Below are 26,281 nucleotides of genomic sequence, written 5' to 3'. Positions count from 1 at the left end.
TCATTGATGGTTTCTAACACTTTAGTCTTCTCCTTTGCCTGGTTCTTTATGTTTTGTAATCTTTTGCTGAAATCTGGATATTTTGATATTTTAGTGTGTTATTGCCATTATTTAGACTCTACAGCATCTGTTCCTTAAGCTTGTATCCAGCTAGTATTATTTAAAAAGATTTCCTTGAATACGAGGTGCTAAGAGGAAAAAAAAAAAAAAAAAGTAAAAAAAGAAAACTCCTTTCCTGGTCTTTGCAGATTGACCTGGTAAGTGCAGTCCATACAATAATCTTATTTTGGGCATGTGGGAAAGACCCTAGGAAATACCCTGTTTATAGGAATACAAATGTCCCTTCTTTCCTATGAAAGTTTCCTCCTGGTCCTAGGCACCAAAGTGTACATCCTACAGCCAGCAATCCTTTCCCCAGGCAGCTACAACTTAACTACTCTTCCACAACTTTCTATAGAAAAGCTCATCTCACCTTCTGCACTTAGGGCAAGTTCTGGGATAGCAAGCCAATGACAAATATCCTAGTTTAGACATTCATGCTGCCACCAGTCAGATTATGTCAGAAATACATATTCCCAATAAATATGCAAAGGCTATTCTGCTCTCTGGAACTGAGACCAGAGATCCACACAGGGAGCATGGGCCATCTCTGAGCTGAGCTGGTGAGGGGGTGGAAGGAGCTAGTCAGGGCATCAAGAGATTCTACCTCTTTTAAGTGGTCTTTTTCTTGATTCAGTGCTTGCCTTGTTTCTGCAAACTTTTAATTCTTTTCTGGGCCTTTGAGAAACATGTTTCTGCCAGTTCATAATGGCTGTTCAAGCCTTCTGTTGAGGGACAGAGCCCTGAAGCTTCTCACTCCACCATCTTGATCAGGGTAGAGTCCCAATGCCTTTCCTTTTTTTTTTAGGAGGTGCTGGAGATTGAACCCAGGACCTCGTACATGGGAAGAAGGCACTCAACCACTGAGTTACCTCCACTCCCCTATGACCAATGAGAGTTGTTTTTTTCATTTGTTTGTGTTTAGATGGTACTGGAGATAGAACCTGGGACCTTGTATATGGAAAGCAGGAGCTCAACCACTTGAACTACATCTGCTCCCCAATGCCCTTCCTTTGACAAAGGTATATACATCAGTGCTTCTCATACTGGGGTCTATAGATATATTCTTAGACATCTAAAGTTCTCTACGAGAAATTTTTCCTATTTTCATTTATTATAATACTTTAAAAACTAATCTAAATGTATATAATTAAGTACATAATACCCGAAAATTAATCTAAATGTACTCTGTACCTCATGGTTGGCCACTGATAACTGAATATTGCCATTAGAGTTCAGTATTAGGATTTTAATTGAGATTGATCACATTGATGCCAAATGATAACCCAGAGCTACAATTGCTTACCGTTTTTTGTGTTTTTTTTTTTTTATTCTCTCTTTAGGAGGTACCAGGGACTGAATCCAAGACCTCTTATATGGGAAGCAGGTGCTCAACCACTGAGCTATACCTTCTCCTCAAGTGCTTAACTTTTAATGCAGGGTGTGGTGGGCCACTGGGCCTGAGCCCCTTCCAAGCTGCATGGGACCAAACCAGGCAGAAGGAGTGGACCAGCAGGTCCAGGGTGGAAGTTTCCTACCCGGCGTTTTTCTCTTTCTTCGCTTCAGCATTTGTGGAGTCCTTCTCAAGTCTCTACAGATCTCCAGGGGCACGTCACAGCCTCACAATTAGGAGGCACTACAGATGTTTAGGGATGGAAAAAAAAGCAAGAAGGGAGCAGGGAAGAGAGCCATTCACTTGTTAAATAACATTTTATTAGATGCTTCATGATGTGATGGAGCCTGGGAAAAGAAAGAAGAGAGTTTTCTCTCTAGATTTCTGCATCTATTTCTGTTTCCTTTATTTGTTTCCTACCTAAACTTAATCTACCTAGGGATTATCTGATCAATTACAATACACTTTAATTAATGGCATTGTTCACACTGGTCTTTGTTCTCTCAAACCCCAAAAGAAAACCTCACGGATATAGTGGGGAACTGGAGACTCGGGAATTTCAGTATCCCTCCTGTCAGTCAGTCCTGGATCCTCATGGTGTGGACATCTTCCTGGAGAACAAGGTGAAGACAGGCTTTTGGGGCTGGTGGAGCCAGCAGGACCAAACTCAAAGGCCTCTGAGGAAGACGAGTCAGCAGACCTGTGTGAAGCTGGCAGGGGATAGGAGAGTAGGTGCTAGGCTGTTTGTGTGGGACACAAATATAATGAAGACCGCCTGGTGTCTATGCTTTTTATAACTTTGTGTGGAATTTCTCGTTAAACATGACAGATTAAAGCCGTGCATTTATCTCTGCTTCTTCTTCCAACCATAGTAAAGGGATAATAAAATAATTTTTTCAGTGTGAATCCATAAAGACAAAGAGAAAGAGAGAAAAGATGATGAGAAATAAAGGATATCGACATGACTAGGAAAGACGTAAGCGCTAGCTAACGTAGTAGTATAGAGAAAGCTGGAAATTACGCATCAAGGAAGGAAAGCCAGCAAGAGGCAAACCAATTTGCACCTCAGAACCAAAGGAAAGCATCCAATTTAGAGGAATCATATAACTCCAGTGGCTGGGGTAGGGAATAGAGCTGAAAACAGGAGGATTGAAAGCAGTTAAGGGCCTCATACCTAAGCAACTAAGTGAGTGTGCCTCCCTATTTGGGGAGAAGGCTAGAGATTTACCCATTTGATGTACTAGAAACAGAGAGACTCTCTCTTGAGCACACCATCAGAAAATGGCTGAGGTATATCACTGCAAACAGTGATATTACGGGAAAATCTACGTAATGAACACAGAGACCCGCCATAAAGGTTTTGCACATCTTTCTTTAAACTTATTCCTAATATTTGATATTTTTGATGTTATGACAAATGGTATGTTTTCAACATTCCATTTTCTAACTGTTTTTTTGCTTTTGACCACTGACCTTGTATCCAGCAACCTCGCTAAATTTACCTTATAACGCTAATCAAATATCTGTGGAGAGCAGATGTGGCTTAGGCAGTTGAGCACCCACCTCTCACATCGGAGGTTGTAGCAGTTTGATATTATTGATGAATTCCAAAAAGAAATATTGGATTATGTTTGTAAATTGGTCTTTTCCTCTGGGCATATTAGATTATATTGGATTCAGAGATTTACTTGATTAAGTAACCAAGTAAACCTCTTGCGCCAGTAGGGCATTGAGTCCCCACACCTTGGTGGGTGGGGACCCACAGATAAAAGATGTGGCAAAGGACAGAGTTGGGAGTTTTTGATGTTGCAGTTTGACTCTGAAGTCTTCAGCTGGAGCCCCAAGAAATAAGCACACAGAGGAAAGAGAAGCAAGCCCTGGGAAGAGAGAAACCCTGAGCCTAGAAAGAAGCAAGCCCCAGGAAGAGAGGAAGCCAGGAAGCCTGAACCCTGGCAGACGTAGGCAGCCATCTTGCTCCAACACATGGTACTTTGGTAAGGAAAGTAACTTATGCTTTATGGTCTGGTATCTGTAAGTTCCTATCCCAAATAAATACCCTTTATAAAAAACAATCAATTTCTGGTATTTTGCATCAGTACCCTTTTGGCTGACTAATACAGAGGTCTTGGGTTCAGATCCCAATACCTTCTAAAGAAAATAAACAACAAGCAAAACAAATGAAAAAAGCCAATTTATGCAGGCTGATGTGATTCAGTGGTTGACTGATGGCTTCCCACATACAAGGTTCCAGGTTCAATCCCCAGTACCTAAAAAAAAATTTTTTTTAATCTGTGAATTTTTGCATACACAATGATGTCATCTGCAAATCTGCAAATAAGAGTTTTATTTCTCCCTTTTCAATCATTTTGCCTTTTATTTCTTTTTCTTGAGTTATTGCCCTGGCTTGGACTTCTAGTACAATGTTGCAGAAGTGGTGTTAAGGGGCATTATTGTCTTCCTAATCTTATCGGGAACACTCTCAAAATTTCACCACTAATTACATTTGCTGTCAACTTTGATTTTTTTGTAAATTCCTTTTATCATAATAAGGAAGTTCCCTTTTTATTATGATTTTGCTAAGACTTTTTTCATGAATAGGCGTTAAACTTTATCAAGTATTTTATTTCAACTATTGAACTGATCTTATGAGAGTTCTCCATTACTGTGCTAATTTGGTAAATTGCATTGACTAATTTTTGAATGCTAAACCAACCTTGATTTCCTATATGACTCCAACTTGGTCATGATATATTATTTTCTACATTCTGTTGGATTAAGTTTACTAACATTTTGTTAGGATTTTTGTATCATAATTTAAGAGATTGATTCATCTATAATTTTCCTTTCTTAGAATGGTCCTTAATAGGTTTAGGTGCATTACTTAACATCTCTGAACTTCTATTTCCTCTTTTGTAAAATGGAGGCAATAACCAATATGTATGGGGTTTTATGAAGATTAAATGAGAAAATACATGTGAAATCAAAGATTACATTTCCTAGATGATAATAAGTGCTCAATAAATACTTAGTGAAAGACTAAAATGCATTCTGGCTCTAATCAGGGAAGACGTGAGAGTAAAATGTACACAAAACAATGCCAATAATATTCATAAATAAATGAAAGAAACAAAATTTTATTTCTAAAATCAATTAGTAGGATTTTGGAGCAGTTTGTCTTCTGTGAACCCCAGAAAATCCTGTTTGTAAAGCTAATCCATTCCTGTGCATGTAAACCTATTGTACGTAGGACCTTTTAATTAAATTACTTAAGGGCCTTTGATTAGACCATTTTACCCAGGGTGGGTCTTAATCATCTCACTGGAGTACTTTATAAACAGAGGAATAAAAAGCCACAGACATAGAAAAAAGCCACAGAGACAGAGAGAAGCCTCCAAAAGTTGAAATCACAAACCCAGAAGAGAGAAAAGCCACAGATGAATCAGCCAGAAGTTGGAGGCAACAAGGCCCAGAGCTGCCATGTGCCTGATCACTCAGAGCTGCAGCTTGGGGAGAAAGGATCTCTGGATGATGCCTTTATATGGACACTTTCACAGCCTCAGGACTGTAAGCTTTTAACCTCATACATTCCCATTGTAAAAATCAACCCATTTCTGGTATATGGCTTGAGCAGCATTTAGCAAACTAAAACAAATCGGAAACACAACAATCAAATTCATAGAAACCCAGTCTCTATGCATACCAGAACTTAAGATCTCTAGAGCCCAGTAAAGGCAAACTCCAGACCAGAAAGAATGGAAGAGAGAGGGTACAACCCTTACAAAACCCACTCTTTCACTCCCCAGGGAAAATTTCTAATTTCAGTTTTCATAAAACTGGACTGGTAAGAAGCAGCCTGAGCAGGCAAGCAGGAAACTATCCTTTATTAGCTCTATGACTTTGTACAAATCACCTAACCTTTTTGGGCCTCAGTTCCTTCTTCTGTCATAAAAGGAGCAATAATCCCCATCCTGCCCATCTCATAGAGTTGTTATTAGAATAAAATGAAATGCCAGTTAAAGAGCTTAAGTCAGCTCTATCCAAATATAAGGCATTATTATTATATTATAATCAATGGTATGCTAACTCCTTTATCAGGTAATGCTTAAATAAGCCTATATTAGTCAGCCAAAGGGGTGCTGATGCAAATACCAGAAATCAGTTGGTTTTTATAAAGGGTATTTATTTGGGGTAGGAGCTTACAGATACCAGGCCATAAAGCATTAGTTACTTCCCTCACAAAAGTCTATTTCACGTATTGGAGCAAGATGGCTGTCGACGTCTGTGAGGGTTCAGGCTTCTTGGGTTCCTCTGGGCTCAGCTCCTCTGTTTTCTCCAGAAGGTCAGCTGTAGACTATGAGGCTCTCTAGGCTTTGCCTCTCTCCATAAGGTCAACTGTAGACTACCAGGCAAACAGCTCTGTCTCTCCCCCTGGGGCTCCTACTTCAGCATCAAACCCCAATATCAAAACTCCAACATCAAAAACCCCCAACTCTGTCCTTTGCCATGGCTTTTATCTGTGAGTCCCCACCCTTTTGTGGGTGGGGACTCAATGCCCTACTGGCACAAGAGGTTTACCTAATTACTTAATCAAGTAAACCTATGAATCCAATATAATCTAATATGCCCAGAGGAAAAGATCAGTTTACAAACATAATTCAGTATTTCTTTTTGGAATTCATCAATAACATCAAACTGCTACAAAGTCTATGAGGAAGGTACCGATCTAAGGCACAGGAGATTAAGCAACTTGCCCAAGGTCCTAAAGCTAGTAGATGGTATAGCCAGGATTTGAATACAGACAGTCTGAAGCCAGAGTCTGTGTTTCTAGCCACTGTGTCATATAGACTAAGAAAAATACTGGTCTCCCCTTAAGTCGAAATCAAAATATCACATTATGATAAGATTCATAATCTTATGGTATTAAGATTTAACATCATTTAACACAAGAACACTAAGAGGAGAAAGAAAAAATGTTCCTTTTATGACTATCCTTTCTCTTTTTTTGAGAATCATTTTTTCTTTGACTAATAAAAAGAAAGGGAATTTTTTAAAATACAGGAAAAAAAGAAAAAGGGAAGAGAGGAAAAAATCCACCACTGTCAAAGGAAATGTTTCATCCCATAAAGCTCCACTAGTCCAAAGTTTCCTTGGCCAATTGCCACAGCTGTACAAGTAGAAGACATTAAGACTTGAGGGAAATCACAATTCTCCTGTTAATCTAATATGAAATTGTTCTAACATTTCATTGACTCAGAGATTGCTTTCCAACCTACAGTAGCTTCTGCCTCTGGACATTCTTTCTCAGGTCTCTCTTGTCTCATTGGAGTCTGCAAATAGCCACAGGTCTTCTCATGCACATCATCCCCAAGTACCTGATAGTGACAACTCAACGCAAGGGCCCACCTTAGAGAAAGAAGCTGTACCAGGCAGTGTTGCAGCCCTGGGGCATGGGAACTCCAGGCTCCCTAAGCCCAGAGTCTCCATTTGTTAAATGGGATTCATCTATCAACTCCACCTACTTCGCTGGGTTTTTGTGCAGACACAATGAGACAATGCTTGGGAAAGGATAAGAAACGGCAGGACACTGTTCAAAGTAAGCAACAACTGTGATCCACCCAGAAAAGAACACTGTTCTGGGATAGAGGAGTCCTGCTCTTTCATGCAAAAAGCTAAGTACGTATGCTTCTCTCATTTTCCTTGCTGTCTCCAAAGTTTAGGCTCTCTTTTGCTCTTGGCCTTCCCTCATTAACATCCTTTTTACTTGTTCAGTTAAAAACAAGCTGTTCCTTCTGCCCTCCGTCAGACACTCTCACAGCTAGAATCAGAAATCCAGACATTTGAACTCACTTCTTCATTCTACCCAATTCCCACCCTAACTCTTTTCGATTTTTCACAGAAGATAGAGTCATCTGTGATCGAGGCCTGATGAAAAATGGGGCATTTGTTTTCCACACTGGGTCTTCCTGACCCTCGCCCCTGCCTCCTCATGAAGCCTCAATCCCTCTCTCCATCCCTTTGCCATTTAGACAAGGTTCATTGGAGGCCTCTTATGTACCTGGCCCTGTGCTAGGAACAGAAGATTCAAAGTTGAATAAAACATAAACTCCTCAAGGAACTCAGAGTCTAGTGAGAAGGATGCATCCTTCAACAAAAAGATCGATACCATCCGATATGACTGGTGATGAATTCCATGATGGAGAGACCACTTTGGAGGACTCCCTAGCCCAGTCTGCAGCTGTGACTAGGGAAGGAATCACAGAGGAGGAGTCACTTGAGTTGGCTTTTAAAGCATGACTAGGAGTAAGTTAAGTGAAGGAGCGGGAAAGGGCACACCAGGTTGAGGGAACAACCAGGGCAGAGGCATAAAGGCAGGACAAGCATGGCCCCTGCAAGAAAATTACCAGCAACGGCTACACGGAGGCTGTGTTTGAGGAAGTTCTGGAAAAGAAGATTTAGAGATTAGGCAGAAATAAATCAATTCATGAAGAAGGTCATTTGCTAAAGAAGTTTGAACGTTATTTTGAAAGCCAAGGGGATCCAGTGAGGTAGGAGTTGTCAGATCAGATTTGTGTTTTAGAACGCTCACACGGGTGGTTGTGAGTGGGCAGGATGAAGAGGCCCTGGCTGGAGTCCCCAAAATTCATGAAATTACACACTTGGATGAATCTTACTGTACGAAAATACTTCAGTAAAGCTATTTTTAACACATGATGTACCTTGGGACACCCAGGTAGAGATGGCAATAGGCAGAGTTTGGATGTTAGATATGGATTTGGAACCAGAGTGAGAACATTGTATAGGCAAGAAGAAAGCTCGACAGCACCGTTAAGAAACGGTGACAGACAAGGGGAGGGAGCCTGGGGGAAGAGGAGCCGAGAAAGACAGCTGAGAAGGAACAACCAGGGAACTAAGGGACACACTAGGAGAAAAGAGTGACTAGAAGTTGAGGGAGGGGAACGATGTGGCTCAAGCAGTTGAGCACCCACCTCCCACACAGGAGGTCCCAGGTTCAGTTCCTGGTGCCTCTCAAAGAAAAAACAGGCAGTGAACAGACAACAAACAGACATCAAGCAAAAACAACAAGCAAACAATGAGCAAAAGCAAATGAACAGGGAGCAGATGTGGCTTGAGCAGTTGAGCACCCGCCTCCCACATGAGAAGTCCCAGGTTCGGTTTCTGGTGCCTCCTGAAGAAAAATTGGACAATGAGCAGACAAAGAGCAAAAAACAACCAGCAAAACAGACAAGGGAGCCATCTCAGGAGGTGGGGGGAAACATTCATCAGTGGATTAAAAGCACGTTTTTTTTAAAAATGTTGCGGGAAAAGAGAGTTTGTTGTTTATCGGAGCAGTTGTAGGTTTACAGAAAAGTCATCCTGCAAGTACAGAGTTCCCACATGCCCCCTCACCCATAGTTTTCCCTATGATTAACACTTTTTATCAGTGTGGCACTTTTGTTAAAACTGATGAAACCATATTATTATAGCTATGCTACTACCTATAGTACATAGTTTACATTAGGGTCCATTCTTTGTGTTGCATAGTTCTATGGGTTTGTCCACTTTTATTTTTATTCTGGTAACATACATACAACCTAAAATTTTCCATTTTATTCACCTTCAAACATACATTTCTGTGGTATTAATTACATTCCCAATGTTGTGTTGCCATCACTACCCTCCATTACCAAAACTTGAGAAGAGAGTTTTTAAAAGGGGAGGGGAATCGACAGAGAAAATGCCCCAGAGAGCTCCAGAAAGATAAAGCTAGGGTGTCCACTGGCTTTGTCAATCTTGAGGACTTTGGTGGAGGCGAAGCCAGAGACTTCCCTTGCCTGTGTGCTATATTAGGATAACCAGGCTGTCCTGAAGCAGTGGCTTTAAAACTTTTTTTTTTTTTGGTAGCAAAAACATGGAGAGGAAGTTGGTAAGGAACTTGCCAAAATGAATCCCAAATCTGCAGACATTTTAAAATTTACCGACCTTTGGTTCTGAAATTCAATTCATGAACATTTGGGCCATGGATAGGTGAAAATTGAAAAACTAAAATCGTACAGTCGCCCTTTCCCTGAGAGCAAAGGCCTAGATGGGTGCTGGGTGATGGCTCCAAGCATTGCTGCAGGAGTTTCTAAATTGTAAGAACACCCACGTAAAATCAAAGCGAGCCAGGCTCAATTCCGAGAACCAAGGCTGACCAGAAGAAAAAATTTACAGGGCCAGAGATATTACATTTTAAGACCAAGTGTGACACCCAGTGGTCATGGAAATCACTCCAGGCTCTCAACAGCTTCCCTTTTGGTTCAGGGAGCAGAAGAGTAGCCTTGCCATGAAGAGTGTGGGAGTGGGGGGGCAGGGCAGAGGCCAGAGGTACAGGACAGCAGGCAAGCTCACTGAAATCCGCAAAACACAGAATGACTGGCTCTTCCCTTCCCACGAGGCCTGGGGAGAGAGGGCTTTACCGTTTCCAAAAGACTTTCACGTTCATTTCCTCACTCGACCTTCACTACAACTTCATGAGGTAACAGCCTCACTTCATAGAAAGATTCAGATTACAGAAAGGTTCAGGTATTTATCTACAAACCAGGCCTCCTGATTCTAAGCCAGGAGCTCATTCCTTACCACTGCCTCATCAGGACCTAGCCAGGGAGATGACTTAGAGGTGGTAGCGGGTATCTAGAATCCCTCATCTAAGAGAACCCCAAACACTAAATAAGACACAGCTTCTGAGTCATCCCAAAGTCATTCAGTAAACAAATATTTCTTGACCATCCATTATGTGCCAGGCACTATTTGTACAAAACCAAAAGATAGTCTCTGCCCCGAAGTTTTTAGTCTAGCCAGGGAGGCCGACAGGCACGATGGGATGGGATGGGGTGTGGTGAGCAGACGTGGGGTGCAGCAGGAGCACAGCTTTCCAGAGGAGGACAGGGGGTTGGGTAGGGTGCCCCTGCACCACACACCCCATGAGGCCTCAGCCATGACCACCCCACAATGTGGCAGAGTAAAAGCATTCCTACACCCTCTCCTTTCCAGAACGAATGAAACACAGAGAAAAAAATTCATCCTTAATTAAACTAGGAAATAGCCAGAACCCTAACACTGGCAGAATAACTGCTGTTTGGGCCAATCAAGTGAGGAGGCAGAGAACGGCCAAGTACCTCTGCAGCCCTTGGGTCGTGTACAGTACTCTACCATCACAAAGGGCCAAACCAGCAGCCTTTAAGGCTCAGCAATAAAGGAGGAGCACCTGGGAACTCACTGGGCATCACTAAGAGGGCTGGGGAGCCAAGCAGAAGGAGAAACCAGGCAGGCATTCTATCTTTACAAAATGCAAGCTGTCAGTGAGGCGAGATGGCCAACAGCCCTGCCACTACTGATCAAAGATAGGTGAAAAGAAATAAATGCCAAGGCACCATCCAAAAATCCTGTGGCAATGCGATCGAGGATTTTATGTCAAGCAAGCAGACTTGCTGCACACTCCAAAAACAGGAAGACAGAAAATGGAAAGCATGAAGCAGTGGTCTACCCTCTGCAGAAGGCAGAGCAGAGCTGGGTAAAAGGTCGTCTGCAGACTTCCTCCTTTGATAAAAAGGTGACCAGATGGAGGTAAGGACCCTGTGCTATAAACACCCAAAAACATGATCGATCTAACAAATATCTTTCTAAATGCTCAACAGAGCACATAAGAAAGGGAAATTCACAGAGTCTGAAAATGAAGTGAGAACTGAAAGGAGATGGATGAGAGAGGCTTGGTTGGCCTGAGGTTTTCTACCCAGAACCAAGGGATGCTGTTTCAACAGCCACATGGAAGATCCAAGCCCAGGCTAAGAGCTACCCAACTTGGAAGCCGGAAGTGAGACCTCTATGAAGCCAGGATCTCTGAAGAGCTACATCCTTACGGAAACAGAAGCTGGGGGGTAGAGGGGGTGGGAATGGATGCAGGAGCTGACAAGGAAACTTGTCTCAGGCCCTAGCTCCAAGTTTAAAAAATAATCATAATAATAAGGCTCACTGGAAATTCATAAACACAAGCCTTCCCTCCCACAGGAGGGGTTTAAAAATACACTATCTGTATGCAGGGAACCCCACAGGGAAGGTCAATTTCAAGTGCTTCTCAGTCAAAAACACCCAGGATATCTGGCAGACACACACAAAAATCACTCATTCCCTCAGGATTCCTGGTCAGCAAAGTACGGTCAAATCAAAAATTATCAAAAACAAAAGAAAACATGAAACCACCTGGAAAAAAAATGAACAAAAAGCAATGTAAAGATTTAGATCCCAAATGATTCAGATCTTACCAGTTGAAGAATATAAAATAAGTAAAAATAGAAGAGGACATATGCCCACCAAATGGCTTGTCCAAGAGTGTTCTCCATAGGAGAATGGGTAAAAAAGTTGAGCTCTTCTCATTCAACAAAATACTACTCAACAACAAAATGAATGAATTATTGATACATGCTCCATGAATGAATCTCAGAAACAGTGTGTTGAGCAAAAGAAGGCAGATACAAAAGCCAGACACACACTGTATAATTCTGTGTATATAAAGTTCAAAAACTGGCAAAACTAATGTATAGGTGATAAAAATCAGTGCAGGGGGCTGGGGCAGAATTAACTGGAAGAGGCACAAGGGAGCTTTCTAGGATTATGGCAATGTCCTAGATGTTGATTGGAGTAGTGGTTTCATAGGCACTTAAAATTGTTAAAACTCATCAATATGTACCCTTTAGATTTGTGCATTTTATTGTATATTAATAACATCTCAATAAAATACACATACATTTAATGAAAGGGGGAATTGAAATCATGTACCAGTCTATAAAAATTATTGAAAATATTTGAAAAAGAACAAGAAAGAAATTCTAGAAATAAAATATATAATTACTGAATTCAAAAATTAAGTAGGTTCTGCTTCAAGCTGTGGTTTTTATCATACAAAGCCATCTATCAAGAACATCTTTTTTTAAAAGCATGATAACATTTTTATTTAAAAATACATTTTCCAAAAAATGAAAAAAAACAAAAATTTTTTTAAGTAAAAAGAAAAAAATATTTAAAAAAGAGAAAAATATGTTTTCAAACATCAGAGAGCTACCAAAACAGCGAGAACTTGTGCCTAGACCTCAGAGAGAAGAATAGAGATGTTAGTCAGATATTCAGCTATGATTTTTCTTCTCAAGGCATTTACGGAAATTTGTCAGCTGAGAACCTAGGAAACTAAGAAGAAAATAGCAACAAAAATGCTGAGAAGTTGAGCAAAGCTCTTGGTAGTCTCGAGAGCTAGGGAATTCAGACACCCTGTTAAATGCTCCGTGCTTTCAGGGAGGAGCTCATCAGGGCTACAGCCTCGGAGGAAGGAGGAAGAAAGGAAGCCCTCTCAAAGACTAAAACTAGTGTCAGAGCAGCTGAATTTCAAAACGGATCAAATCTTTGCCTAGCACAACTGCCTGCCTGAAGCAAAAGTAAATCAACTTTGGAGAAAGATCTAACCCAGAGATCCAAGCTATGCCTGTAATTTTTCATGCACAATATCTCTCATTCAGTGAAAAACTAGGCTAGGACTCCAGGCACAAGTCCAAGGCTAAGAGAAGTATAGTCACCCCCTCTCCAGTGCCTGCTTTGGCATCTCCAACACCTTCTCCAGGCTTATGATGGGCTATAAGATACTCTATCATGCCCAGAAGAGTAAAAGGAAACTTAAAATTCACACATGGAAAAAAGGAACTCTAAATGTTATCAGTCTTCATTCTTAGCAGATTCATACGAGAGCAAAAAACATGGTTAAAGACCACTCATTTGGTTTTGTGGTTGAATCTACAAAACAAATCCAGATGACAGAATCAGCCTCATTATCTGGGAGAGTGCTATTCCAGAACAGAGACTTGTTAAAACTAGGATTGCTTTTCAGGGATGATTTTCCCTTGTCACCTCCAAAATGTAAATTCGAACCATTAGTAATTCACACAAATGTATCTGTATTAGTCAGCCAAAAAGATGCCCAATGCAAAGTACCAGAAATCTGTTGGCTTTTATAAAGGGTATTTATTTGGGGGAGAAGCTTAGTTACAAGGCCCTAAAGAGTCCAACTCAAGGTTGCTTTCTCACCAAAGTCAGTTGCCACATGTCGAAGCAAGATGGTCCTTGAGCTCTGCCTGCTCTCCCCTCTCCCTCTGGGCTCCCAGTCTTCTCTTTCCTGGTTAAGGCTTGCCTCTCAGGGCTTCCTATATCTCAGCACAGGCTGGCATAGGACTTGTCTCTCAAGGATTCTTCTCTCTCCTCCTTGTTTCTTTCTGGGCATTCAGTGTCAGTCTCAGCTCCCTTCCCAACAGTCTCTGTAAGCTCTCAGGCAAATGGCTCTTCTCTCCTGGGCTGCAGGATTAAAAATGCAAAGTTGGGGAGTGGATGTGGCTCAAGCACTTGAGTGCCTGCTTCCCACATGGGAGGGCCCAGGTTCAGTTCCCAGTGCCTCCTAAAAACAGAAAAAACAAACAACAAGTAACAAACATGAAAACCAACTTGGGGAGGTAATGTGGCTCAGTGGTTGAGCGCCAGCTTCCCACAAACAAGATCCTGGGTTCAATCACTGACCCCAGTACCTTAAAAAAAATGACCAAGTTCTCTCCTCTTGCACACATCTTCTTGAGTGAGTGTACATTTATATAGGCTCACCAAAGGGGTGGGGACTCAACCTGAGTCACACCTTACTGACATGGCCAAACCAAAGCCTTAATCTTACCAGGTAAATTAATGAAGGTCCCCTCAGCTGAATCCAATATAATCAAAGGGTATCAGAATAGATTAGTTTATAAACATAATCTTTCCCTTTTGAAGATTCATAAATAATCTCAAACTGCCACAGTGTCATTTAGGCACAGTGTGTCTTCCCATCTTGGGGGAAGATAAGAATTTGTGTCCAGCAATCACAAGCCAAATAGGCAAGATTAAAATTATACAGAAGGTTTGAGAATTTACTGCCAAAATTTTTTTACTGAAAAAAAGAAGTTTATAAAAAGTTTATATCCTCCTACATACTAACCATGGCTTCTTAAAAAGGAATGGTATTGATTGTACACTTTGGATTGTTGATTGCATACTTTGGATGAAATGCATGGTATGTGAATATATCTCAATAAAACTGCTTTTAAAAAAATACTTAAAAAAGAAGGAATGGATACTTTGGGTAAGAATTTGCTTAGAAAATATTTGCAAAATCTAATTTTACTATCAACAACTACTATTAATTTGGTGGAACACTTGTATTTGTACCATTTCTCCATTTTTGTGATTTGTATGTAGTTCTAAATTTGCTGAAATGCCCTTAATCTTCTCATGCATGGTTTCTCCCTTGAGTATTTTCTACTTTCAGTTATTATTTAAAATTTGCTTTGGTAGTAGATGTGGTTTGAGCACATGGGAGGTTCCCAGTGCCTCCTAAAGAAGAAAAGCAAGACAGTGAGCTGATGCAAAGGGCTGGCGCAGCGAGCTGACACAAGATAATGCTATAAGATGATGCAACAAAGAGACACAATGACAAAACACAATGAGACACAACAAGCAGGAATGGAGGTGGCTCAATCCACTGGTTGCTTTCCCTCCCACATGGGAGGTCCCACATTTGGTTCCCAGGACCTCCTAAAAAGAAGACAAGCATACAACAAACAGACACAGAGAGCAGACAGCAAGTGTAAACAACATGGGGGAAGGGAATAAATAAATAGAAATAAATCTTTTAAAATTTTGCATTTATTTAATATTTATGTCAGTGTTTCAACTACTGTAAAATCATGCATTTTTATACTATAAATACCTAGTACTTGATTTCCTTTGCTCTCAGATTGCTCCAATCCCCCGCCCCCCCACCCCAAGATGGCTCCCTCGTCTGTTTGCTCACTGTTTTTGTTCATTGTCTCCTTGTAGTTTTTGTTCATTGTTTTTTTTTTTTTTTTTGCTTACTGTCTGCTTGTTACCTGCTCATTGTCTGTTGTTTCTTCTTTGAGAAGCACCAGTAACCAAACCCGGGGCCTCCCCTGTGGAAGGCAGGCACCCAACTGCTTAAGCCACATCCATTCCCTGCTCATTTTTTGTTTTTGTTCACTGTTTGCTCATTGTTTGCACTTTATCTTGCTCGTTGTTTTTGCTTGTTGTCTTTTGCTCTTTGTCCATTGTTTTTCTCAGTCTACTCATATTCTGCTCATGTTTTTGTTCATTTTGTTTTGTTTTGTTTTTGTTTTTTTGCTCATTATCTGTTTGTTCTTCTTTAGGAGGCACTGGGAACTGAACCCGGGACCTCCCTTGTAGGAGGCAGGCACCCAGCTGCTTGAGCCACATCCACTCCCTGCTTGTTTTTTTGTTTTTTCTCACTATATGCTCATTGTCTGCTCATTGTCTGCTCATTGTTTTTGCTCAATGTCTGCTCGTTGTTTGCTTCTCATTTGTTTGTCTTCTTTAGGAGGCACCAGGAACTGAACCTGGTACTTCCCATGTGGGAGGCAGGTGACCAACTGCTTGAGCCACATCCACTCCTAAAGAGTTTTTAAGGGCTCCATGAACTTGAATTGAAATTTTAAAAAAAAGAAAAAATTTTTCTTGTGTGGATGTGTTGGTAAAGGTGTCATATATTTATTAAGTAATACACAGTATACTGTGGGCTTTGGAAGGGGTCCGTGATTTTCACCTGACTGACAAAGGAGTCTGTGGGAAAAAAAGGTTAAGAACCCCTGCTGTAAACCAAATTTCTGCCTTCCCCCCAGGCTCCCTATGAGACTGCCACTAGGAGGTGCTAGAGGCAGACTGCAAGGATGGAAAGGAAAGAAGGGACTTCCTCCTGTCTGCTTCCTGTTCCTGTGAGCATCACCTTAGCAATGCGCCTTCACCCAGCAGCAGTTCTTTCCCACGGCAGCAGCTGCCTTCAGGTTGTAGTTTTTCCAGCTGGAGCAGAACAAGCCTCATTGGCCACCAGCGGAGATGCCAACACTAGCCAGCTGGGCCCCCTCTCAGAAGTCTGGGCCCTAGACCCAAGAAGCCCTTCCTCTGAGCTCAGAGACATCAGTACCAGATGAGCAGAGCCCATTCTTCAAAAGGGTAAGGTGAAGCTTCACAAAGATTCCCCAAGTATGTAAGATTTAGGGATTCCAACCTCTTAACATTGCTCCCCAGATTTAGGAGTGGTATCTACACTGGCTGCCTTTCCAACATTTGGGAGTCCTTATTCTGTTATGTTTTCAGAAACCTAGTTAACAAATATGTATCTAGTTAACAATTCTTCATATTAAATTATCTCAGTCGGAATAACTCGTTTGATTACTACATCATGCAAAAGGATTTTTTTTCCTCTGTCAAAAGTAAGATTTATTAGAAACACCAAAACTCAATTCCAACCCTATATTACATCCATCTGTAACTGAAAAAGCAGGGAGTAAAAGATTCCAGGGAGGCCCTTTTTAAAAAACCATCTGCATTTCAAGGCAAACCACCTCCCAACTAGGAAAGCTTCTTGGGGTGGGGGACCCGTGCAACAGAGATGGGAGCTCAGGGGACGTGAGACGTGAGTGTCCTGGCATCTTGTGATCTTTGTGGCCCACGCTGTCCACTAAAGAGGATTTGAGGAGCCTGGGTACGAAAACAAAGAAGAAAAATAGCTCTTCTCATTCCTCCCCACCCCCACCCCGTTTCTGGTGTGGGAGCTAAGACACAGGGAAGATGCAGCAATCCCAGCTGCTCAGCCCTGAAGAAGTTTTCATTTTGGTTTTTAAGAAATCAATAACCCAAGGTTTTCTTGTGCATATGACTTTTCTCCCTGTTTCTTGGGAAGTGTGATAGTTGTATGATGAGGGAGTACTGGCCTTGGAGTGGAGGGGCGGGGCTCTAGTCCAGTCCACACAGCAACATTGACTTTATGCTCTTGGACAGTTCAGGTAACCCCACTGGACCACAGAGTTTACCCCATGAGAGAGAAGAATTATACCTACAGAGATCAATAAAAGCAGCAAACCTTTAGCCAGACCGACAAAGAAGAAAAAAGTGAGGATACAAATAATGAAAATCAGAAGTGATTTTCTGACCATGCTTAAATAAAAAGGACTATAATGGATACTATGAACAACTGTATGCCAATAAATTAGATAACCTAGATGAAATCAACAAATACTTAGAAACACACAAACTACCTACATTGAATCAATAAGAAATAGAAGACTGCAACAAACCAACTACTAGGAAAGAGATTGAATCAAAACCTCCCAATGAAGGAAAGCCCAGGACCAGATGGCTTCAAGGGGACTTCAATCAATCATTCCAAGAAAACTTAACTTCAATTCTGCTCAATATCTTCCAAAAATTTGAAGAGGAAGGTATTCTCCAAGGCCAACATAATCCTCATTCCAAGGCCAGATAAAAATATCACAAGAAAAGACCAATATAGACAAATATTTCTTATGAATGTAGATGCAAAAACCCTTAACAAAATACCAGCAAACTGAATCAAACAGCATATTAAAAGAATCATACACCATGATCTTTTGGATTTATCCCTGGTATGCAAGGTTGGTTCAGCCTAAGAAAATCAATTAATGTAATATACTACATTACCAGAAAGAAGGGAAGGCTTTTGCAAGGTATAGCACCTTTTCTTGATAAAAACACTTGGAACACTAGGAATAGAAGGAAACTTACTCAACATGATAAAGGGAATATATGAAACGCCCACAGCTAACATCCTGTTTAATGGTGAAAGACTGAAAGCTTTCCTTCTAAGATCAGGAACAAGACAATGATGCCCATTGCCACCACTGTTATTCAACATTGCACTGGGAGTTCTTGCCAGAGCAATTAGTCAAGAAAAAGAAATAAAAGGCATCCATCTTGGAAAGGAAGAAATAAAACTCCCTATTTGCAAAAGGTATGATCCTATATATAGAAAGATGTGAAAAATCCACAACAAAACTCCTAGACCTAATACATGAATTCATCAAAACGGCAGAGTAAAAGATCAACACCCAAAAATTATTAATATTTCTATATACAAGGAATGAACAATCAGAAGAAGAAATCAAGAAAAAAATTCTATTTATAAGAGCAAATAATATAAATATATATATATAAATAATATAAATATAAAGAATCAAATATCTAGGAATAAATTTAACCAAGAATATAAAGGACTAGAATGCAGAAAAGTATAAAACATTGAAAATAAATTAAAGAATACCTAAATAAATGGAAAGATATTTCACGTTCATGGATTGGAAGGCCAAACATCATTAAGACATCAATACTACCCAAAGCAATTTATAGATTCCATGCAATAGTAATCACAATTCCAAAAACCTTCTTTGCAGAACTGGAAAAACCAATCATCAAGTATATATGGAAGGGTAAGGGGCCTTGAACAGCTAAAACCATCTTGAAAAAGAAGAATGAAGTTGGAGGACTCACATTTCCTGATCTTAAAATTTATAACAAAGCAACAGTAATCAAATCGCCTAGTATTGACACAAGGACAGACATACAGACCAATGGAACAGAACTGAGAACTCAGAAATCAACCCTCACATTTATGGTTAACTGATTTTTGACAAGTTGGCAAAGACCACTCAATTGGCAACCAGTTGTCTCTTCAATAAATGTGCTGGGGAACTGGATCACCATTTGCAAAAAAAAAAAAAAAAAAAAAGAGGAGCTCCCCTTACCTCACAGCATATATAAAAATCAACTCAAAATGGATCAAAGACCTAAATACAAGAGTTGGAACTACCAAACTCCTAGTAAAGAAAGCATAGGAAACATCTTCAGGACCTTGTGTTGGGAAATGGTTCCTTAGACTTCACACCCAAAGAACAAGCAACAAAAGAAAAAATAGATAAATGGTACCAAATTTAAAAAAAAAAAAAAATTTTTTTCCTCAAAGGACTTTGTCATGAAAGTGAGAGAAGAACCTACACAATAGAAAATATTTGGAAACCACATATCCTATATCCATATCCAGTTTATATAAAGAAATCCTTCAATTTAACAACAAAAAGACAACCCAATTAAGAAATGGGCAAAAGACTTAAACATTTCTCCAAAGAAGAAATACAAATGGCTGAAAAACACATGAAAAGATGCTCAACACCATTAATTATCAGGGAAGTGCAAATCAAAAGTACAATGTCAATGAGCTATCATTTCCTACCTACTAGAGTAGCCACTATTTAAAAGAAAAAGAAAAAAGAACAGAAAACTACAAGTGTCAGAAAGGACACAGAGAAATAGAAACACTTATTCATTGCTGGCAGCAATGTAAAATGGTGCAGCCACTGTGGAAGACAGTTTGGGAGTTCCTCAGGAAGCTAAATATAGAATTATCATATGATCCAGCAATCCCACTACTAGGTATACACCCAGAAGAACTGAAAACCAGGAGCTCAAACAAATATTTGCATACTGATGTTCATAGCAGGATTTTTCACAGTTACCAAAAGATGGAAACAACCCAAGTTCTCATCAACTGACAGTGAATAAATAAAATGTGGTATGTGCATACAATGGAATATTATTCGGCCATAAAAAGGAGTGAAGTCCTGATGCATGCGACATGGATGAAACTTGAGGACATCATGTAGCGTGAAATAAGCCAGACACAAAAGGGCAAATATTGTATTATCTCACCGATTTGACAAAATTAGAATAAGCAAAGTCATGGAGTCATTCTAGAATATAGGTTACCAAGGAATGAGGAAAGGGAATCTGAGGCTTAAAACATACAGGGTTCCTATTTGGAATGATGGAAATATTTTGGTAATGGATGGTGGTGATGGTAGCACAACACTGTGAACACAATTAACAGCACTGAAATATATATCTGAATATGATTAAAAGTGGAAATGTTGGGAAGCAGACTTGGCCCAATGGATAGGGCATCCTCCTACCACATGGGAGGTCCACGGTTACCCCAGGCCTCCTTGACCCGTGTGGAGCTGGCCCATGCGCAGTGCTGATGCACGCAAGGAGTGCCGTGCCACGCAGGGGTGTGCCTCACGTAGGGGAGCCCCGTGCGCAAGGACTGCACCCCATAAGGAGAGCTGCCCAGAGTGAAAGAAAGTGCAGCCTGCCCAAGAATGGTGCCACACACACACACGGAGAGCTGACACAACAAGATGATGCAACAAAAAGAAACACAGATTCCCATTGCCACTGATAAGGATAGAAGCGGTCACAGAAGAACACGCAGCGAATGGACACAGAGAGCAGACAACTGGGGGTGGGGGAGAGAAATAAATAAAAAATAAAAAATAAAAAAATAAAGTGGAAATGTTAGATTGTATATATGTTAACAGAATAAAAAAAATTTTTTTAAAGCCATGGAACTACACTATACAAGCAGTGAACCCTAAATTAAATCATGGACTTTAATAGTACAATTTTAAAATATGCTACCATTTGTTATAACAAATGTTCCACACCAATGCAAGGTGTTGGTAGTGGGGTGGTATAGTAGTTTGATATTATTTATGAATTCCAAAAAAAGAGATACTGATTATGTTTGTAAGCTGCTCTGTTCCTCTGGCTATGGATGCCCTTTAATTATATTAGATTCAGCTGAGATGACTTTGATTAAATTATGTTAAGATAGGGCTTTGATTCGACGATGGCATTCCGGTGACTCAGTTTGAGTCCATGTCCCTTTGATGGACTATATAAACAGATGCTCAATCAAGAACACAGAGAAGTAGATACACAGAGAAGACACACAGAGGAAGAATGACAGCTGCATAGATAGAGCAGAGGTCCCAGGAAGAGAGATGAACCATTCACCTGATAGTTTCCAGCAGATGTTGTAAAGAGAACAGAGCACCTGAGCCAGGAAAAAAACAAAGCCATAGAAGAGAGACAAGCCCTATCCCTGCCTACAGCTGACATCAGAAGAAGCTGGACCCACAAAGCCTTAAGAGGGAAGAGGAAGACTGAACCCTCACATACACTGCCCACCATCTTGCTTCAACACGTGACAACATAGGAGAGGGGCAAAATGGCGGCTGAGTGAACTTCCCTGTTAGGGTCTCCTGCGGGGAGTCGGCTGGGCAGCATTGGAGACTCTTTGGGACCGGGTTGTTTCGGGATTTTTGCTGGTCCGGAGGTGTCTGGACATCGATTTGGAGGGAAGGTAACAGAGAGGATCCATCTGTGAAATATACACGGAGATCCCGGCTACGTGTGGAGGATTCCCTCCTTGGGTAGGTGGAGCCGAGGCATGTAGCACCGCAGCGGCGGGGGGAGCCGAGCTGCGGCGGCCAGGGGAGCTGGGGGTTTCTGTTCTTTGTTTGTTTGTTTGTTTGTTTGTTTTTTTGGAGACTCTGCAGTACTGGGGAGTTAGTGGGCCCTGGGCGGCCTATTGGGGGGTTGGTGGGAAGGGAGGTGCTTGCAGACCCATTTGGGCAGACAGACGGGGGTTTTAGGGCAAAGCAGAGGGAATTTGTGATTGCGGGCACAAACAATAGCGTTTCCGCCTAGAGCCACGCCCCCCCCCAAGCCCGGCTGCTGACCTACAGCAGTCTCAAAGTGATAGCAACAAAAAGACGCTACCAGGGTCTCACGGGGTGGCAGACGTTTGGAAGCTGATTAGGGAAATATTTTGCGAAGCGTGGGAATTTCGGGTTTGGACTCTGTTATTAGCATTTCTGGCTGGAGCCCCTCCCCCGGACCTGGATATTTGATCTGAGTCATTAAATTGGCTGCAGCCTAGAGGAGCCCCCAGGTGGATGTTCCCGGGGACCACAGGGTGGGAGGGTTCCTGAAGTCAATTGGTGATATATCCACACAATAGACCCTAGTAAGTGAGTGAATTGTAGGACACAGAACACAGGATAGAGCTTGTGGATGAGACCTCACCCATAGGGCTGGCACCCAGCTGCGGGGATCCCTGAAGGCTGTGATACACTGTGGTGCTCCCAGGATTCCTGTTAACTGGACTCGAGGTTGCCAGGTCTGAGTTCCCTGGACTCTGGCGGCCCACACGCCAGAGACTCACACCTCTTGAGGCCTCAATACCTCAGACTGTCCATCCCTGAATCCACCATGCCCTGAGGTTCATCTGAGGCCCTTGAATGTCTTAGCCCTCAACGTTTGCATTTTTTCTTCTTTGTTTTATTTTGTTTTGTTTTTATTTTTATTCTATTTCTATTTTTTTTATTCTAGTTTTTTAATGTTCTGATTCCTGGCATTGCATTATCCCCTAGTCTTTTCTCCCAGCATATCCCCCAAAGTCTCTTTTTTTTTTTTTTTTAATCCTCTTTCTTGTCCCCGATCTTCTTCTTATTCTATTTTATCTTAACAATACAATAGGTCCTGCAGGAAACACCTCACATTTGCTGGGTTTCCTCATCCTCCACTGCCTCATTTCTCTGTGAATAGATTTAGGCTATCTACACTATCCCCTTTCCCCTACAACTTGATATCCTCCACCATCTGCTATCTCTCCTACATTCCACCTCCCTTTCTTTGATCCACAAAGCGTCTAACTCTTAATTTCTAATACCTTTGTTTAGTTTTCCATCTGGTATTCGCCCTTGAAACTATTACCATTCTTTTCTCTTTCCCTCTCTCACGAAAACAATAGCTTCTTAGTACGTACCATATCCCTCCCATATTCAGTCGTCTACCTCATTATAGGTACTTTCCTACTACTATAACTCTACACAATTTACATGATCTAACCTCCATCCTCCCAGAACTCATATTGATGCTTTGTTAACATATATCACCAATACTACTTTACACTTTTTCCTTCCTTACACAATTGCCTTTCCCCAGCACTAATACTTTCCTTGAAAGTGAACTTAACCAGCAATAAGAAATTGGAATAGGAAGAACAAAGTGACAAAGAGAAGATATAACACTTACGCAAAAACAACAGCTAATTAATCTCCAAGACTAGACAAAGAAGCTACGGAACTGATTAAACCCGTCAAGGAAAAATGATGACAAGATAGCAACAAAAATCTACAAACCAAACCAGTAATCAGGAAAACATGGCTGAATCCAATCAACAAACTAAAAATCAGGAAGGGGAGCAGAACTTCGCACAAGCAATGAAAGATCTCAGAACATTTATCACCAACAAATTTGATGAAGTAATGAAAGAGGTTAACAACATGAAGACAACACTTGGCGGAGAAATTGCAGACATGCGCAAAAAAATAACAGATATGATGGAAATGAACACCACAATTCAAGAAATCAAAAATACACTTGCAGCAAATATCAGCAGACTAGAAGAGGCAGAGCAGAGAATTAGTGATGTGGAAGACAGTGCATTAGAAATCAAACAGATAGTAGCAGTGGTCAATAAAAAGGTAGAAAAAATCCAGATAGGACTTAGGGACCTGAATGATAATGCAAAATGCTCAAACATACGTATTATAGGCATTCCAGAAGGAGAAGAGAAGGGAAAGGGGTCAGAAAGAGTGTTGCAGGAAATAATCACTGAAAACTTCCCAAATCTACTGAAAGAGACAGATGTACATATCCAAGAAGCACAGCGCACTCCACTGGTCATAAACCCCAACAGGCCCACCCCAAGACATATACTTGTCAAATTATCCAATGCTCGAGACAAAGAGAAAATTCTAAAAGCAGCAAGAGAAAAGAAAACTATCACATACAAGGGAAGCTCCATAAGATTAAGTGCTGATTTCTCATCTGAAACCATGGAGGCAAGAAGGCAGTGGTATGATATAGTCAAGGTACTAAAGGAAAAAAATTTCCAACCAAGAATACTCTATCCAGCTAAACTAGCATTCAAAAATGATGGAGAGTTCAAAATATTCACAGATAAACAGAAACTGAAAGAGTATATCAACAAGAAACCTCCCCTTCAAGAAATTCTTAAGGGAGTTCTGCAGGAAGAAAGGAAAAAACAGGACAGTCAGAGATGGAGGAGAGTGTAAGAGCAACAAAAAAGACAAAAATAGAAGGGGAAAATAAAATAATACAAACAAAATATAACAAACACAAATCCAACCAAAATATGGCTACCACAAATAATTCTCTGAACGTAATAACACTGAATGTCAACGGATTAAACTCACCTATCAAAAGATTCAGACTGGGACACTGGATAAGGAAATATGACCCATCTATATGCTGTCTACAAGAGACACATCTTAGACCCAGAGACGCATGGAGATTGAAAGTGAATGGCTGGAAAACAATCATACAAGCAAACAACAACCAAAAAAAGGCAGGAGTAGCTATATTAATATCAGACAAAATAGACTTTAAATGCGAAACAATTGTGAGAGACAAAGAAGGATACTACATTTTAGTGAAAGGGACAATCTGTCAAGAAGATCGAACGATCATAAATATTTATGCTCCTAACAAGGGTGCCTCTAAATACGTGAGACAAACGCTGGAAAAACTAAGTGAAAAAATAGATGCATCTACAATTATAGTGGGGGATTTTAATACACCACTATCAACTCTGGACAGAACATCTCAAAAGAGAATCACTAAAGAAACAAAACATTTGAATAGTATATTAGAAGAGCTGGATCTTATAGACATATATAGATCATTACACCCAAACACAGCAGGATATACATTTTTCTCAAGCGCACATGGAACATTCTCCAAGATAGACCATATGCTAGGCCACAAAGAAAGGCTTAATGAATTCAGAAAGATCGAAATCATACAAAACAATATCTCTGACCACAGTGGAGTGAAGCTGGAAATTCGCAAGGGACGGAGGCCCAGACTTCACACCACAATTTGGAAATTAAACAGCACACTCTTAGAAAAACAGTGGGTCAAAGAGGAAATCTCAAAAGAAATCAATGACTACCTTGAAACAAATGATAATGATAACACAACATACCAAAATTTATGGGATGCAGCAAAAGCAGTACTGAGAGGGAAATTTATAGCCATAAATTCACATATCAAAAAAGAAGAGCAAAAATTGAAGAACTAACTGCACTTTTGACGGAATTAGAAAAACAAAAACAAAGTAACCCAACGGGAAGAAGAAGGAAGGAAATAACAAAGATAAGAGCAGAACTAAATGAAATAGAAAATAAGAAAGCACTTGAAAAAATAAACAAGACAAAGAGCTGGTTTTTTGAGAAGATCAACAAAATTGACAAACCTTTAGCGAGACTAACAAAGAAAAAAAGAGAAAAGATGCAAATACACAAAATAAGAAATGAGAAAGGTGATATCACCACTGACCCCACAGAAATAAAGACCATCATAAGAGGATACTTTGAAAAACTATATTCCAACAAAAATGACAATTTAGAGGAAATGGACAAATTCCTAGAAACACATAAGCAGCCCATATTGACGAAAGAAGAAATTGATGATCTTAACAAACCAATCACAAGCAAAGAGAGAGAGTCAGTCATTAAAAATCTCCCAACTAAGAAGAGCCCAGGGCCAGACGGCTTCACAGGTGAATTCTACAAAACATTCCGGAAAGAACTAACACCAATTCTGTTGAAACTATTCCAAAAAATCGAAACAGAAGGAACATTGCCGAACTCCTTCTATGATGCCAACATTATCCTAGTACCAAAGCCAAACAAAGACACCACAAGAAAGGAAAATTACAGACCAATTTCTCTAATGAACCTAGACGCAAAAATACTTAACAAAATACTTGCTAATCGTATTCAACAACACATTAAATGAATTATACACCATGACCAAGTGGGATTTATTCCAGGTATGCAAGGATGGTTCAACATAAGAAAATCAATCAATGTGATACACCATATAAACAGATTGAAGGGAAAAAATCACATGATT

The 26,281-nt window shown here is 40.5% G+C and overlaps 1 long non-coding RNA gene across 1 annotated transcript in view; it reads right to left on the bottom strand.

Moving 5' to 3' along the window:
• Window positions 1-26,281, bottom strand: part of LOC131275964 (uncharacterized) — an 87,996-nt gene that overhangs the window by 20,311 nt on the left and 41,404 nt on the right. The window lies entirely within an intron of this gene.

This window comes from Dasypus novemcinctus, chromosome 25, assembly GCF_030445035.2.
Source record: "Dasypus novemcinctus isolate mDasNov1 chromosome 25, mDasNov1.1.hap2, whole genome shotgun sequence".
Classification (NCBI taxonomy): Eukaryota; Metazoa; Chordata; class Mammalia; order Cingulata; family Dasypodidae; genus Dasypus; species Dasypus novemcinctus.
This window is presented reverse-complemented; position numbering and strand designations above follow the sequence as displayed.